The sequence below is a fragment of the Myotis daubentonii genome, chromosome 2 (genome assembly GCF_963259705.1).
Source record: "Myotis daubentonii chromosome 2, mMyoDau2.1, whole genome shotgun sequence".
In the NCBI taxonomy this organism is placed as follows: domain Eukaryota; kingdom Metazoa; phylum Chordata; class Mammalia; order Chiroptera; family Vespertilionidae; genus Myotis; species Myotis daubentonii.
In genome coordinates, this window is record NC_081841.1 from 42,595,304 (window position 1) to 42,606,245 (window position 10,942).

The 10,942-nt window shown below is 38.1% G+C and overlaps 1 pseudogene; it reads left to right on the forward strand.

The window, feature by feature from the left end:
- Window positions 1–9,136: 9,136 nt before the first annotated feature.
- On the forward strand, window positions 9,137–9,250 carry LOC132228996 (small nucleolar RNA SNORA5; annotated as a pseudogene).
- Window positions 9,251–10,942: the final 1,692 nt, after the last annotated feature.

Sequence of the window (10,942 nt, forward strand, 5' to 3'; positions counted from 1 at the left end):
CTTGTATACTTTACCATAGTAACATATCTTTAAGAAAAGTTTCAAAGAAAATTATAGGAGTGAAGAAAAGCATGGTAGGTAGGAATGGTGAGGAACGTTTAATTCTTCTCAAGGTGAATGAGACCTTTCTGAGGTGCAGTTACCTTTTGTAATTGCTAAAAGACATGCATTTACTAGTATATGGATAAAAGCAAAGAGGAAACTTTGCTTTAGCTATTACACTATGCAACCAGAAGAAATACTATGTTCTAAAAATCTGGACATTTCCCCCAAAGGGTTTTGCTTTCTTTTTGTTTTCTCAATATTCAGGCAAGAACAGCCATGCCTGTGAACAAACCAAAGCTCTATATTCATATCTCAGAATGACTTTACCAGTAGAATAAGCATTTCAATAATTCAGTATAAAAAGTAATTCTTTCCTATTGAGATTTTTGTGAAATAAAATGTTTATGCTCTACAAGCCGAGGAAAATAAATCATTCTACTACAATTAAAAAAAAAAACTTTAAAATACAACCATGACTGGGTGACTCAGTTAGTTGGTGCATCATCTCATATACCAAAAGGACATCAAGAGATTTCATCGTGCTACTCAGAGGGACACGTAATTTAAAACTTAGGCATTATTTATTTATGGAATTTTCAATTTAATATTTTCAGACTGTGATTGACTATGGATGACTGAAACCATGGAAAGCAAAAACAAGAATAATGGAGGGGAGAGACTACTGTAGTACATTTATAGCATCTAATGAGAGTTTTATATTCTTCCTGCCAAAAATTGCCCTCATAATTTCAATCATCATTAATGCTGATGAAAGAAGACAATACCTCTCTAGTAATATTTTTATATATTTGTGCGAAAATAACATGTTCATGACTCATTCATTATTCTGTGGGAATTCAGTGACCCCCAGCTCCTTTCCCCATGTAGGAGAGAGTAGGTTTGTATAAACACAAGCCGACATGGCCAGTATGATTGTTTTCATGTACTTATTGTTTGTCTGAATAGCTGTCCTAGTGGAGAACTATGTTTTTACGATTGTCATGAGTGGGTTAAAGCATGATACAAGGAGAAGACTTTGGACTTCTGCTTTTGCATTCCCTGATCTTTATATTTTATCCCTGATTTATCCAGAAGCCCACCCCTCACCATCATATTCATCTTAGTATGTTTTTTAAGTCCGTCCATCAATGTAGTACATAGCCCTATGTTAGGTCATATGAGGAAACCCCAAAGAATAATAATAGGAATGTCTGAGTAGTTTACATTCAAATGAGGGAGGCAACGTTCCTAGTGGAATTAGAGGACATTGCTGCTGAATTGTGTGGTGTGGACTCTCAATGCAATAGGTATTTACAGAAAGAAAAGATCACTCTCAGTTAAATTATGCATAATTTAGGGTTCTTGGCTAGCAGCAGGAGCTGACTCTGCTTAATGTAAGAAAAAGAAAGTTTATTGGAAGGAGAGCATGATATCCTTACAAAATCTATAGGAAGACTAAAGAGCTGCCCACAAAAATAACAGATTTCAAAGGCAGAGTTGCCTGAACTGCTTGTTTGTGTTGTAAGAATGCTGCCCTGGGAATAAGGACACTCCATCTGTTTTCCCAGGTTGTGTCCTTTCACTCACATGTCAGAATTCAGGAGAGAAAACTTGACTGTTCGAACCGAAGTCAAATGACAACTCTTTGGCTATGACCGGGGCACCTTGATTTACAGCTCACAAAAACTATATGTAAACTCTGCTTTTGGTTATGATGCAATAGGCAATGATGCAGTGATATAAAAACCAGTGGTTTGAAAGCAACAGTTGGTAAATTACCCCTCTGTTCTTCATTATACCTCTGTTCTTAATTTGGAATCACAAAATGACAATTCAAAGAACCCAAATCTGTACAGATTTTCCACAATATTTACAACATTAAATTAAATGATTTCTTTTGCTACTCCAGATGATGGTTTTAAGACAACAGGTCTGGATTGGACAAGTAACTGCTGGACTTTGGATAAATTACTTCCTATAACTCCTCAGTTTCCCACCTTGCAGGATTATTGAGGGAACTAAAGCCAATTCATGTAAGAGTCTATCACTGTAGATGCACAAAATAAGTGGAGGTATTTTGAGTAAATCCATCTAAAATAGACATAACAAGTGAGATAGATAAGATTCCATTCTTTTGTTAAATAAGCTTTCTTAGGCATCTGTCCAGACTTGCTTAAAATTATTAATCCTTTAAATCCTTATTGAATGAGAAAAACTATAAATTATTTAAATAGAAAGAACAAAAATAATAGGAATTAGTTTTTTAAAAAATTATGGGAACAAAATCTAATTTAGCATAGCCTTGTTTTTTGGAGACATGTTCACCTGCTTTTGTTTGGTTTTGTCTTTTTGCATTTGAAGGTGATTGATGGTTTGAGGTCAAGTTTACAGAAGTGTAACATGACATCTGCAGTTCCATGTTATTCTAATTAGACTGTCTTTGACCTTCATCACTGTTCTGTTACACATTAAATGTCACATTCTAAATATCTTATTGGTGATAACCTGTATATTGTTGTTTGAACACTGGTAGTCCTGAAATCTAACAATAGGCAAGAAAAGGATTTTTGTAGTGGTATTAGTAGCTATTATTGATTTTTACCCCCCAGGAGCTAGAGTGCCTGGTACAAAATGAAGGCAGGGAGATGTATATCTGGGACTACAGGGTGCCTAGAGGATGCTCACTGGGTGTCTCTTGGTACTACCATGACCAGTGAAAATTGTGGATAGAAAATTGCAGCAACCATAGAATGACAAGTACAAGAAAATCAAGGACACAGACACCTTGGGGATGAAGGTGTGGGTCACTCCACCTGGCAAGCAAGTAAACCAGTAAAGGTCCAGGCCCAGTGTGAGAGAATTCTAAATTAGTCGTAGAGGAAAATTAATACCTATTATGGCCTTGGAACCAGGTGTAGCATTAGGCATTGCACCTGCTTCACTGACTTCCTTGCATTCACTCTTTACCCAGATTCTAGCTGGCCATCACATTGAAGGAGATTCTGTAACTAACTAGACTTCATGGAAGGAAAAGGGAACTATGAGTGGTCAGCACAGAGAATGGACTTTATCAGAACAACTCCTGTGCGCTTCTTCTAATTCTCCTTTTCTGATCTTAGCTGTGGAGACTAGTTCCCATGAAGATTTTAATCAGATTTATCCAGGTGCAACCTGACAAGATCTTGCCTGGGGCCAGGCTGGGTACCTCTCACTTCCTGCGGGAGGGCTTCTGTTATGCTTAGTCATTAGATATCCCAGGACTCTCAGAATTCATGCTTGGGAGACAAGTATGAATTTCAGAGGTGTTAATGCCCTGGGGCTTAGCCCTTGACCAGTGGAGAAGGGATTGATAATGATTCTGGCATGAATTTCATGAGGCTTTCACATGTCCATGCATGACTGAGCTCCCTGACATCCAAAAGTGGTAGCCAACTCAATATGCATTTCTCTATTCTTTTCTCTTCTCCCCATTTTCACTCTCTCTGACTCCCAAGTCTGTTCCCTGGGATGACATTCTCAAATAAATTTATTTCCAATATGTTCCCCCACTGCTACTTTTGAAAGAATCTAGATTGAGACAAGAATATAATTTATATTCATTTAAAATCTATTAGAAACTTACCATGATTCAAGTGTTGCTTTATTTTTTTACTTGCTTTTAAACTGATAAGCTTATGTATTCACAAATTAAATGTGTACATCTAGAATATTTTAAAGCAAATAGCTGATATTATATCTTTTCATCTATAAATATATCAATATGTAACTCTAATATATAAGGCCTTAAAATATAATTACAATCTCATGATCATATACCTCAAATTAACAGTATTTTCTTAAAGTCATCTAATGCCTAATAACATTTTAGTTTTTCTAATTGTCTCATAAATGTCTTTTTATTGTTAGTTTATTGGAGTCAGGATTGTAACAAGGTCATATATTGTATTTGGTGTATATGTTTTTTACAACTCTTTAATCTGTAGCAGTTCTCTTCTTTTCTTCTTCTTCTTCTTCTTCTTCTTCTTCTTCTTCTTCTTCTTCTTCTTCTTCTTCTTCTCTCTCTCTCTCTCTCTCTCTCTCTCCTCTCTCCCTTCCTTCCTTCTTCCCTCCCTTCCACCCATTTATTTATTGAAGAAGTTGGATCATTTGTCCTGTAGAAAAAATTTTCCATAATTCTGAGTTTAGCTGATTGTTTCCTCAAGGTCCACTTTAAATGGCAACCTTAAAAACATTTTCCCCCCTAAAATATTTGCTTTGCAAAATACGTGTTGCTGATTACCCCAGGAACGATTTCTATCTCAGCTTCCTTGCTTCTGACTTTCTGATTACTGACTTGAGTACTTTACATTCTCTGATGTGCTGAGGCAAAGGAAAACTCATTTTCTGTTCACTTGGAGGAAAGAGGGACTTCTTTATTATATCTATACTGAAAATGTACTTCTACATAGAGTGGTATTTAGTTATTTCTATTATACCTTGTTCCATAATAATTTGAAGTGTCATACAATGCCGGGGTCCAACCCCAGCGGGTCCAGGGGTCCCCAAAGGTGTGGACGGAGTCGGCGAAGAAGGAATGACATGGAGACAGTGTTCAGTTGATCAGCAGTCTAGCCAGGATCTCCAGCCAGGATCTCCAGCCAAGTTCTGGTCTGGATCTCCAGAGAGGTTCTGCTTCGGATCTCCAGCCAGGTTCTGTGGCCATGTTCTCTTGCTAGGTTCTCCAGCCAGGTTCTGTCTGAGATCGCCAGCCAGGTTCGGTCACCAAGTTCTAGTCAGGCTCTCTTGCCAATTTCCGCAGTCAGGTTCAGTCCAGGATCTATTGCCATGTTCTCTCCAGCGAAGTTCTTCTGTCTCCAGGCTCCGTGTAGGTTCTGTCTTCTGAATTCTGTCTCATGAGTTCTGTCTCTCTCTGTCTGGTTACATCTGTATTTATACCAGTTGATTCAATCCTATCAATCTCTATTACAAAGGTTAGGGTGTTTCTTATCTCAATTCCAGGGAGTAAAGATTATGTAGCTTAAGCATGATTGTTCGTAGTTAAAGGGATTAATTACCCGCCTGGCACTTAGTTAAGGGGTTTTATTCCCTCCCTAACTTCAGGGGAAAATCCCTACCTGGGGAAACAACCTTTCTCAGAGGTGACCTTGGTTAAAACACATAGTGCCAAGAAGGTGAGCAAACATATTAAGAAAAGTATGCCATATATGCCAGGTCCCATGAAACAGCAAGGATGGACCGGCTCCCGGCAAATTCCCCCTTTTTTATTTTTTAAAAGCAGGCATTAAAAAGAAAAACCTGAAATGCTCTCTTGTATCCATTTTAAGAGTAGAATTGGCGCTTTCCGCTATTACCTGAGTCCTGATCTATCATCCCAGGGAGAGCTTGCCAATCCTGCACTTTCCTGGGGTGGAAAGGCTGCAGTGGGGTTAAGGATAAGGCTCCTTGGGCCTACCTTCTCCCATGCCTCTACATTTACCTTTCCGGCACCTTTCCTTCCTCAGAAAAGCATGGACGTATTTCTTGTATAAAATGTTCCATCTGACTGGGAGTAACCTTAATTCCACTGCTAACAAGCATATGTGTTAAAAGATCAATACGGAGTCTTTTTTCTTTAGACTCAGTATGGCACATCTTCTTAATCTAAAGATCAATACAGAGTCTTCTTTCTTTGGACTCAGTATGGCACATCTTCTCAATCTAAGTTCTGTACTATCCACCTTCTTACCCTACTTATCCTCTATAGGGGGGTCTGTAGTACCCTGGTGGAGTCCTATCCGTCCTGAGTGTGGAGGTTCTCAATGGGGGGGGCTTACCTAAGGGAATCCTGTTCCAGGGGTTCCCAAAGGTGTGGACGGAGTCGGCGAAGACTATCCAACCTATTCCTATGGTGGAGTCTGATCTGTCCCAATTGTGGGGCAAAGACTATCCACCCTCTTCCTACGGTGGAGTCCTATCCGTCCCGAGTGCGGGGCACTTACCTAGGGGTCCCTGTTCGGGCGCCAGATGCCGGGGTCCAACCCCAGCAGGTCCAGGGGTCCCCAAAGGCGTGGACGGAGTCGGCGAAGAAGGAAGGACACGGACACAGCGTTCAGTTGATCAGCAGCCTAGCCAGGATCTCTAGCCAGGATCTCCAGCCAAGTTCTGCTCTGGATCTCCAGAGAGGTTCTGCTTCAGATCTCCAGCCAGGTTCAGTCACCAGGTTCCAGTCAGGTTCTCTTGCCATATCTCTGTAGTCAGGTTCAGTCCAGGATCTCCCGCCATGTTCTCTCGCTAGGTTCTGCCTCCAGGCTCCAAGGCCAGCCTCTGTCCAGGATCCTTTGCCATGCTCTCTCCAGCGAAGCTCTTCTGTCCCCAGAGAACGCTCTTTGTAGGTTCTGTGTTCTGAGTTCTCTTCTAAGCTCTGTCTCTTTCTGTCTTGTTACATCTGTATTTATACCAGTTGATTCAATCCCATCAATCTCTATTCCAAAGGTTAGGGCGTTTCTTATCTCCATTCCAGGGAATAAAGATTATGTAGCTTAAGCATGATTGTTCGTAGTTAAAATGATTAATTACCCGCCTGGCACTTAGTTAAAAGGTTTTATTCCCTCCCTAACTTCAGGGGAAAATCCCTACCTGGGGATTCAACCTTTCTTGGAGAGGAGACCTTGGTTAAAACACATAGTGCCAAGAAGGTGAGCAAACATATTAAGAACAGTATGCCATATATGCCAGGTCCCTTGAAACAGCAAGCATGGACCGGCTCCCGGCAATACAATTGTGCCAACAAATCAAGAATTTTAAAATAACGTGTGAGGAATGAGAAACTTGGAGAACTGAGAGTGGTGCTACATGGGCCAAAGCAGTAGAGTTTCAAGAGTAAGGATCCATCAGCCCACCAGAGGCAGAGAGAAGTCATGGAAGGAAAGAAACACATATACATTGATCTGAGTGTCACAGCATGGGCAGTTTCAGAAGGAGAAACATGCCAGTAGATCAAGGAGTGAATTGTGGCGAGAAAGTAAGATGGGATGTCAAGTTCTCTTTAAAGGAATTTGGCTATGAAGTGAAGTGGAGATCTTAAACACTGTCTGGATGGGAATATGACAGGTAAGATAAGGGATTTTAATTTTTTTTTTCAAAGTATGAAAATGCGGAGTGGAAAGAACCTATAAAATTTGAAGGTAAAGGAACAGGAAAAAAGTGATTGATAGCAAGTTCCTAAGGACCAAAAGGCCATGGGTAAAGAATGAAGCACACGGAAGGAGAGGAAAAACAGGAAATTCTGGCTTAATTGGATACTTCTCTTAGACAAGTGGGTGGCTAATGTTTTGACCTGTCTTATACGGTCAAGTAAGCATAGTCTAGAAGCCTCATGTCTTGTCAAGAGAGAAGAAAACTGTAGCAGTTGGTAATACAATAAGAAACAGAGTGGAAGGGTTATTGATTATAGATGTTTTTGTTTAAAATATCCTGTAACAACTTTGTCTAATAATTCCAAAGAATTATTAATAATCTTACCAATTAAAAAAATTTTCATTTTTTCTTAATGAAAATGTATTCTCTGCCACAGCTGCTCTTATCTTATAAACATCTGTCCATGCCTTATGATTTTCAAATAAAAATAGAATAGTAAGCCTGACATTTAATATACTTAATATGCAATCTATCTCATGATGCATCAATGAAGTTATTTTCAATATGAAATCTGGATGAAAATCTTTGGGTTGTTAAAGAAAATGACAAGTGTAAATAAATTTTAAATACAGTTCCATGAAACATGAATTTATCGATAGGATAACTAGTTTATCTGAAGTCTTGTGATGGTGTTCTGTATTAGAACTATGGTTTTAGTCTAATAATTGAGGGTACATTGTAGATTTAATTATATGCTTGAATTTTCCATTAAATTATTTATATAAAAGTCACTTGTTGCGATAGTTGCACAGTGATTTGAGCATACTTAATGCCACTGAACTGTACGCTTAAAAATGGTTAAAATGGTAAATTTATGTTATGCATATTTTACTACAGTAAAAAATATTATTTGCTATACAATTCAATACTCTTTTGGCTGAACAATTTCTTTATTGTGAAAATAAAATATAGTGAATTAAATACTTTGATGTTTCAATAAAAGGGTATTTGAGTGTTAAGTAGTATTTAGAGAAAGGTCAGAATAGAATACATGTTCCTACCCATTTATTACATCTCTATTACCTTCTGTTGGTGGACTTTAAGAGAATATACTTTTAAAAATTATGTCAAGAAAGCCTTGTAGATAATGGGGAATACAACTTTAAAACAATGCAATTTTTTCATAAGTTAATCAGGGAGGATATGAAAGGAAGCTCAGGAGTACCAAGGGGCTCCCTTGAAAAATTTCTCTCCTTGTTTTCTTGGAAAGTAACATGGTTGGTAAGAATACACATTGGACACACTCAGAGTTTTACAACCAGATATTTGAGATATAGAATTGTCAGTCCATATGGGCGTCTATAACAACCGCAAAAGAAACTACGTGTTAACTGCAGACCCATTAGCTGTCACTTTCCATTTCTCCCACGCCCCCACCTCTTGCCATAGGTAACCACTGCTATGCCATAAAGACTACAAATCTGTAGTCTTTATAGACCTCTAGTTTGTTATTTTGATTTATTTACCATTGATGGCTAATGATTTTGAACATCTTTTAATGTATTCACTGGAATTTGCCTATTTCCCTTAGAGAAATGTTTTTATATCCTTTGTTAATTTTTAATTTTGTTATTTATCTTATATTGAATTGTAATACTATATAATAATAGCATAGTATGCAAATTGTCCCCTCGACTGGGAGTTCTTCTGGGATTTCGACCAGGGGACGGGACTGGCTGGGGGAAGGGAGGGAGGCCCTTGTGGTGGTAGGTGGCCAGGGGAAAAGAGGGTGTACCAGGCCAGCTGCGGCCAGCTGCTAGGGACTCTACCAGTGCACAAATACACCTAGAACTCTTCTGCTATTTACAAAATTATCATTCTTGTTTTGAAAAAGAAAGCATTTATGCAAGTGAGTTGCAAGTTGAAGTGGCCACTTCTTTTCACTAAACAGAGCATATTTAAAATAGCACTGACCTACAGCCGTGTCAAATTCGGTGCCTGCCACACCCATGGCCGGCTCTGGCCAGAAGGCTGCCATAGAAACACCGTGACTCATGGGCCTTAGGGATACATTTGGTGAGAGAGAGAGAGAGAGAGAGAGAGAGAGAGAGAGAGAGAGAGAGAGAAGAACAAGGAGAAAAAGAAAAAAAAGGAAAAACACTGACAAATTACCTATTCAGACTTGATTATTGGGAAAAAATTTTCTCAAAAATGAATAAAGTGAGTTTGCTACTTGAAGGAAAACAGCTGACAGTATTTGTTGTCAGTGAGTTTTGACAGAAGAGTTACATTTTGGAAAAAGTGTGTTGCCAGCACAAACTGGATGCTTCCCAATAGTTCAAACATTTTAATGAAATTGGTAGTGAAATGTAAAATTATGTCACCCTTTTAACTGTTTTTTTTAAATAGTTATTGTTCATAAATATGTTATGTTAACATGCTATGGTTTATTAGTGTTACTTTTCAAAGAGTTAATAAATTAAAACACAGACTTTCAGAAGGATAAATACTGTATGACTCCACTTATATGAAGTATCTAAAATTGTCAAACACGTGGAAATAGAAGGTAAAATGGTTCTGCCAGGGCTGGGAGGAGGGGGAAATGGGGAGTTGCAATTCAGCTGGTACAAAGTTTCACTTATATAAGATCATTAAGCTCTAGAGATTTGCTGCACAACATTGTGCCTATAGTTAATGATACTGTATTGTACACTTAAACATTTTAAAATATATATATATATATATATATATTGATTGATTGATTGATTGATTTCAAAGAGGAAGGGAAAGGGAAGAAGAGAAATAAACATCAATGATGAGAGTGAATCATTGATTGGCTGCCTTCTGCACACTCCACACTGAGGATTGAGCCCACAACCTGGGCATGTGCCGTGCCCAGATCAGGAATTGAACCTTGACCTCCTGGTTCACAGGTCAATGCTCAACCACTGAGCCACACCAGCCAGGCTTAAACATTTTTAAGAGGGTAGACATCATGTTAAGTTTCTTTGCACAATAGAAAAAAGAAAAAGAAGAGAAAAAAAGGAAAACAAAACAAAAACCATGGGCTTTCATGTTAGAAAGACCAGAGTCGATATCACTTTGTGTAACTTGGGAAAATACATTAAATGTTTCTGAGACTCTGTTTCCTTACCTGCACATGAGGAAAATACCAACAAATATTATAGGCTGATTGTGCATATTAAATTAAAGAGGTAACATTTAAAGAACACTATAATTTCAGGCATATAAATGGCATATTGTAATGGTATCATTTTAAGCATTCTTTCTTTTCCAGATTTTTAGTTTTACACCACAAGTATGTCAAACATGGGAAACAAAGTGTCTGCACTGTGATGTTTTAGATATGCCTTTTCTATGTTGTGAAATATTACAGTACGTTTACTTAACCTTTGTAGGATTATTCATTCTGTATGAGCGGGGGAATAAAGGAAAAGGCAAAGTAATGTCTAATGCAGTGATGGCGAACCTTTTGAGCTCAGCGTGTCAGCATTTTGAAAAATCCTAACTTAACTCTGGTGCCGTGTCACATATAGAAATTTTTTGATATTTGCAACCATAGTAAAACAAAGACTTATATTTTTGATATTTATTTTATATATTTAAATGCCATTTAACAAAGAAAAATCAACCAAAAAATGAGTTCGCGTGTCACCTCTGACACACATGTCATAGGTTCGCCATCACTGGTCTAATGTGTACAACTGATTTCATTTAACACATGTCTAAATCTCAAAATATGGGAGAGAAAAATTTAAAA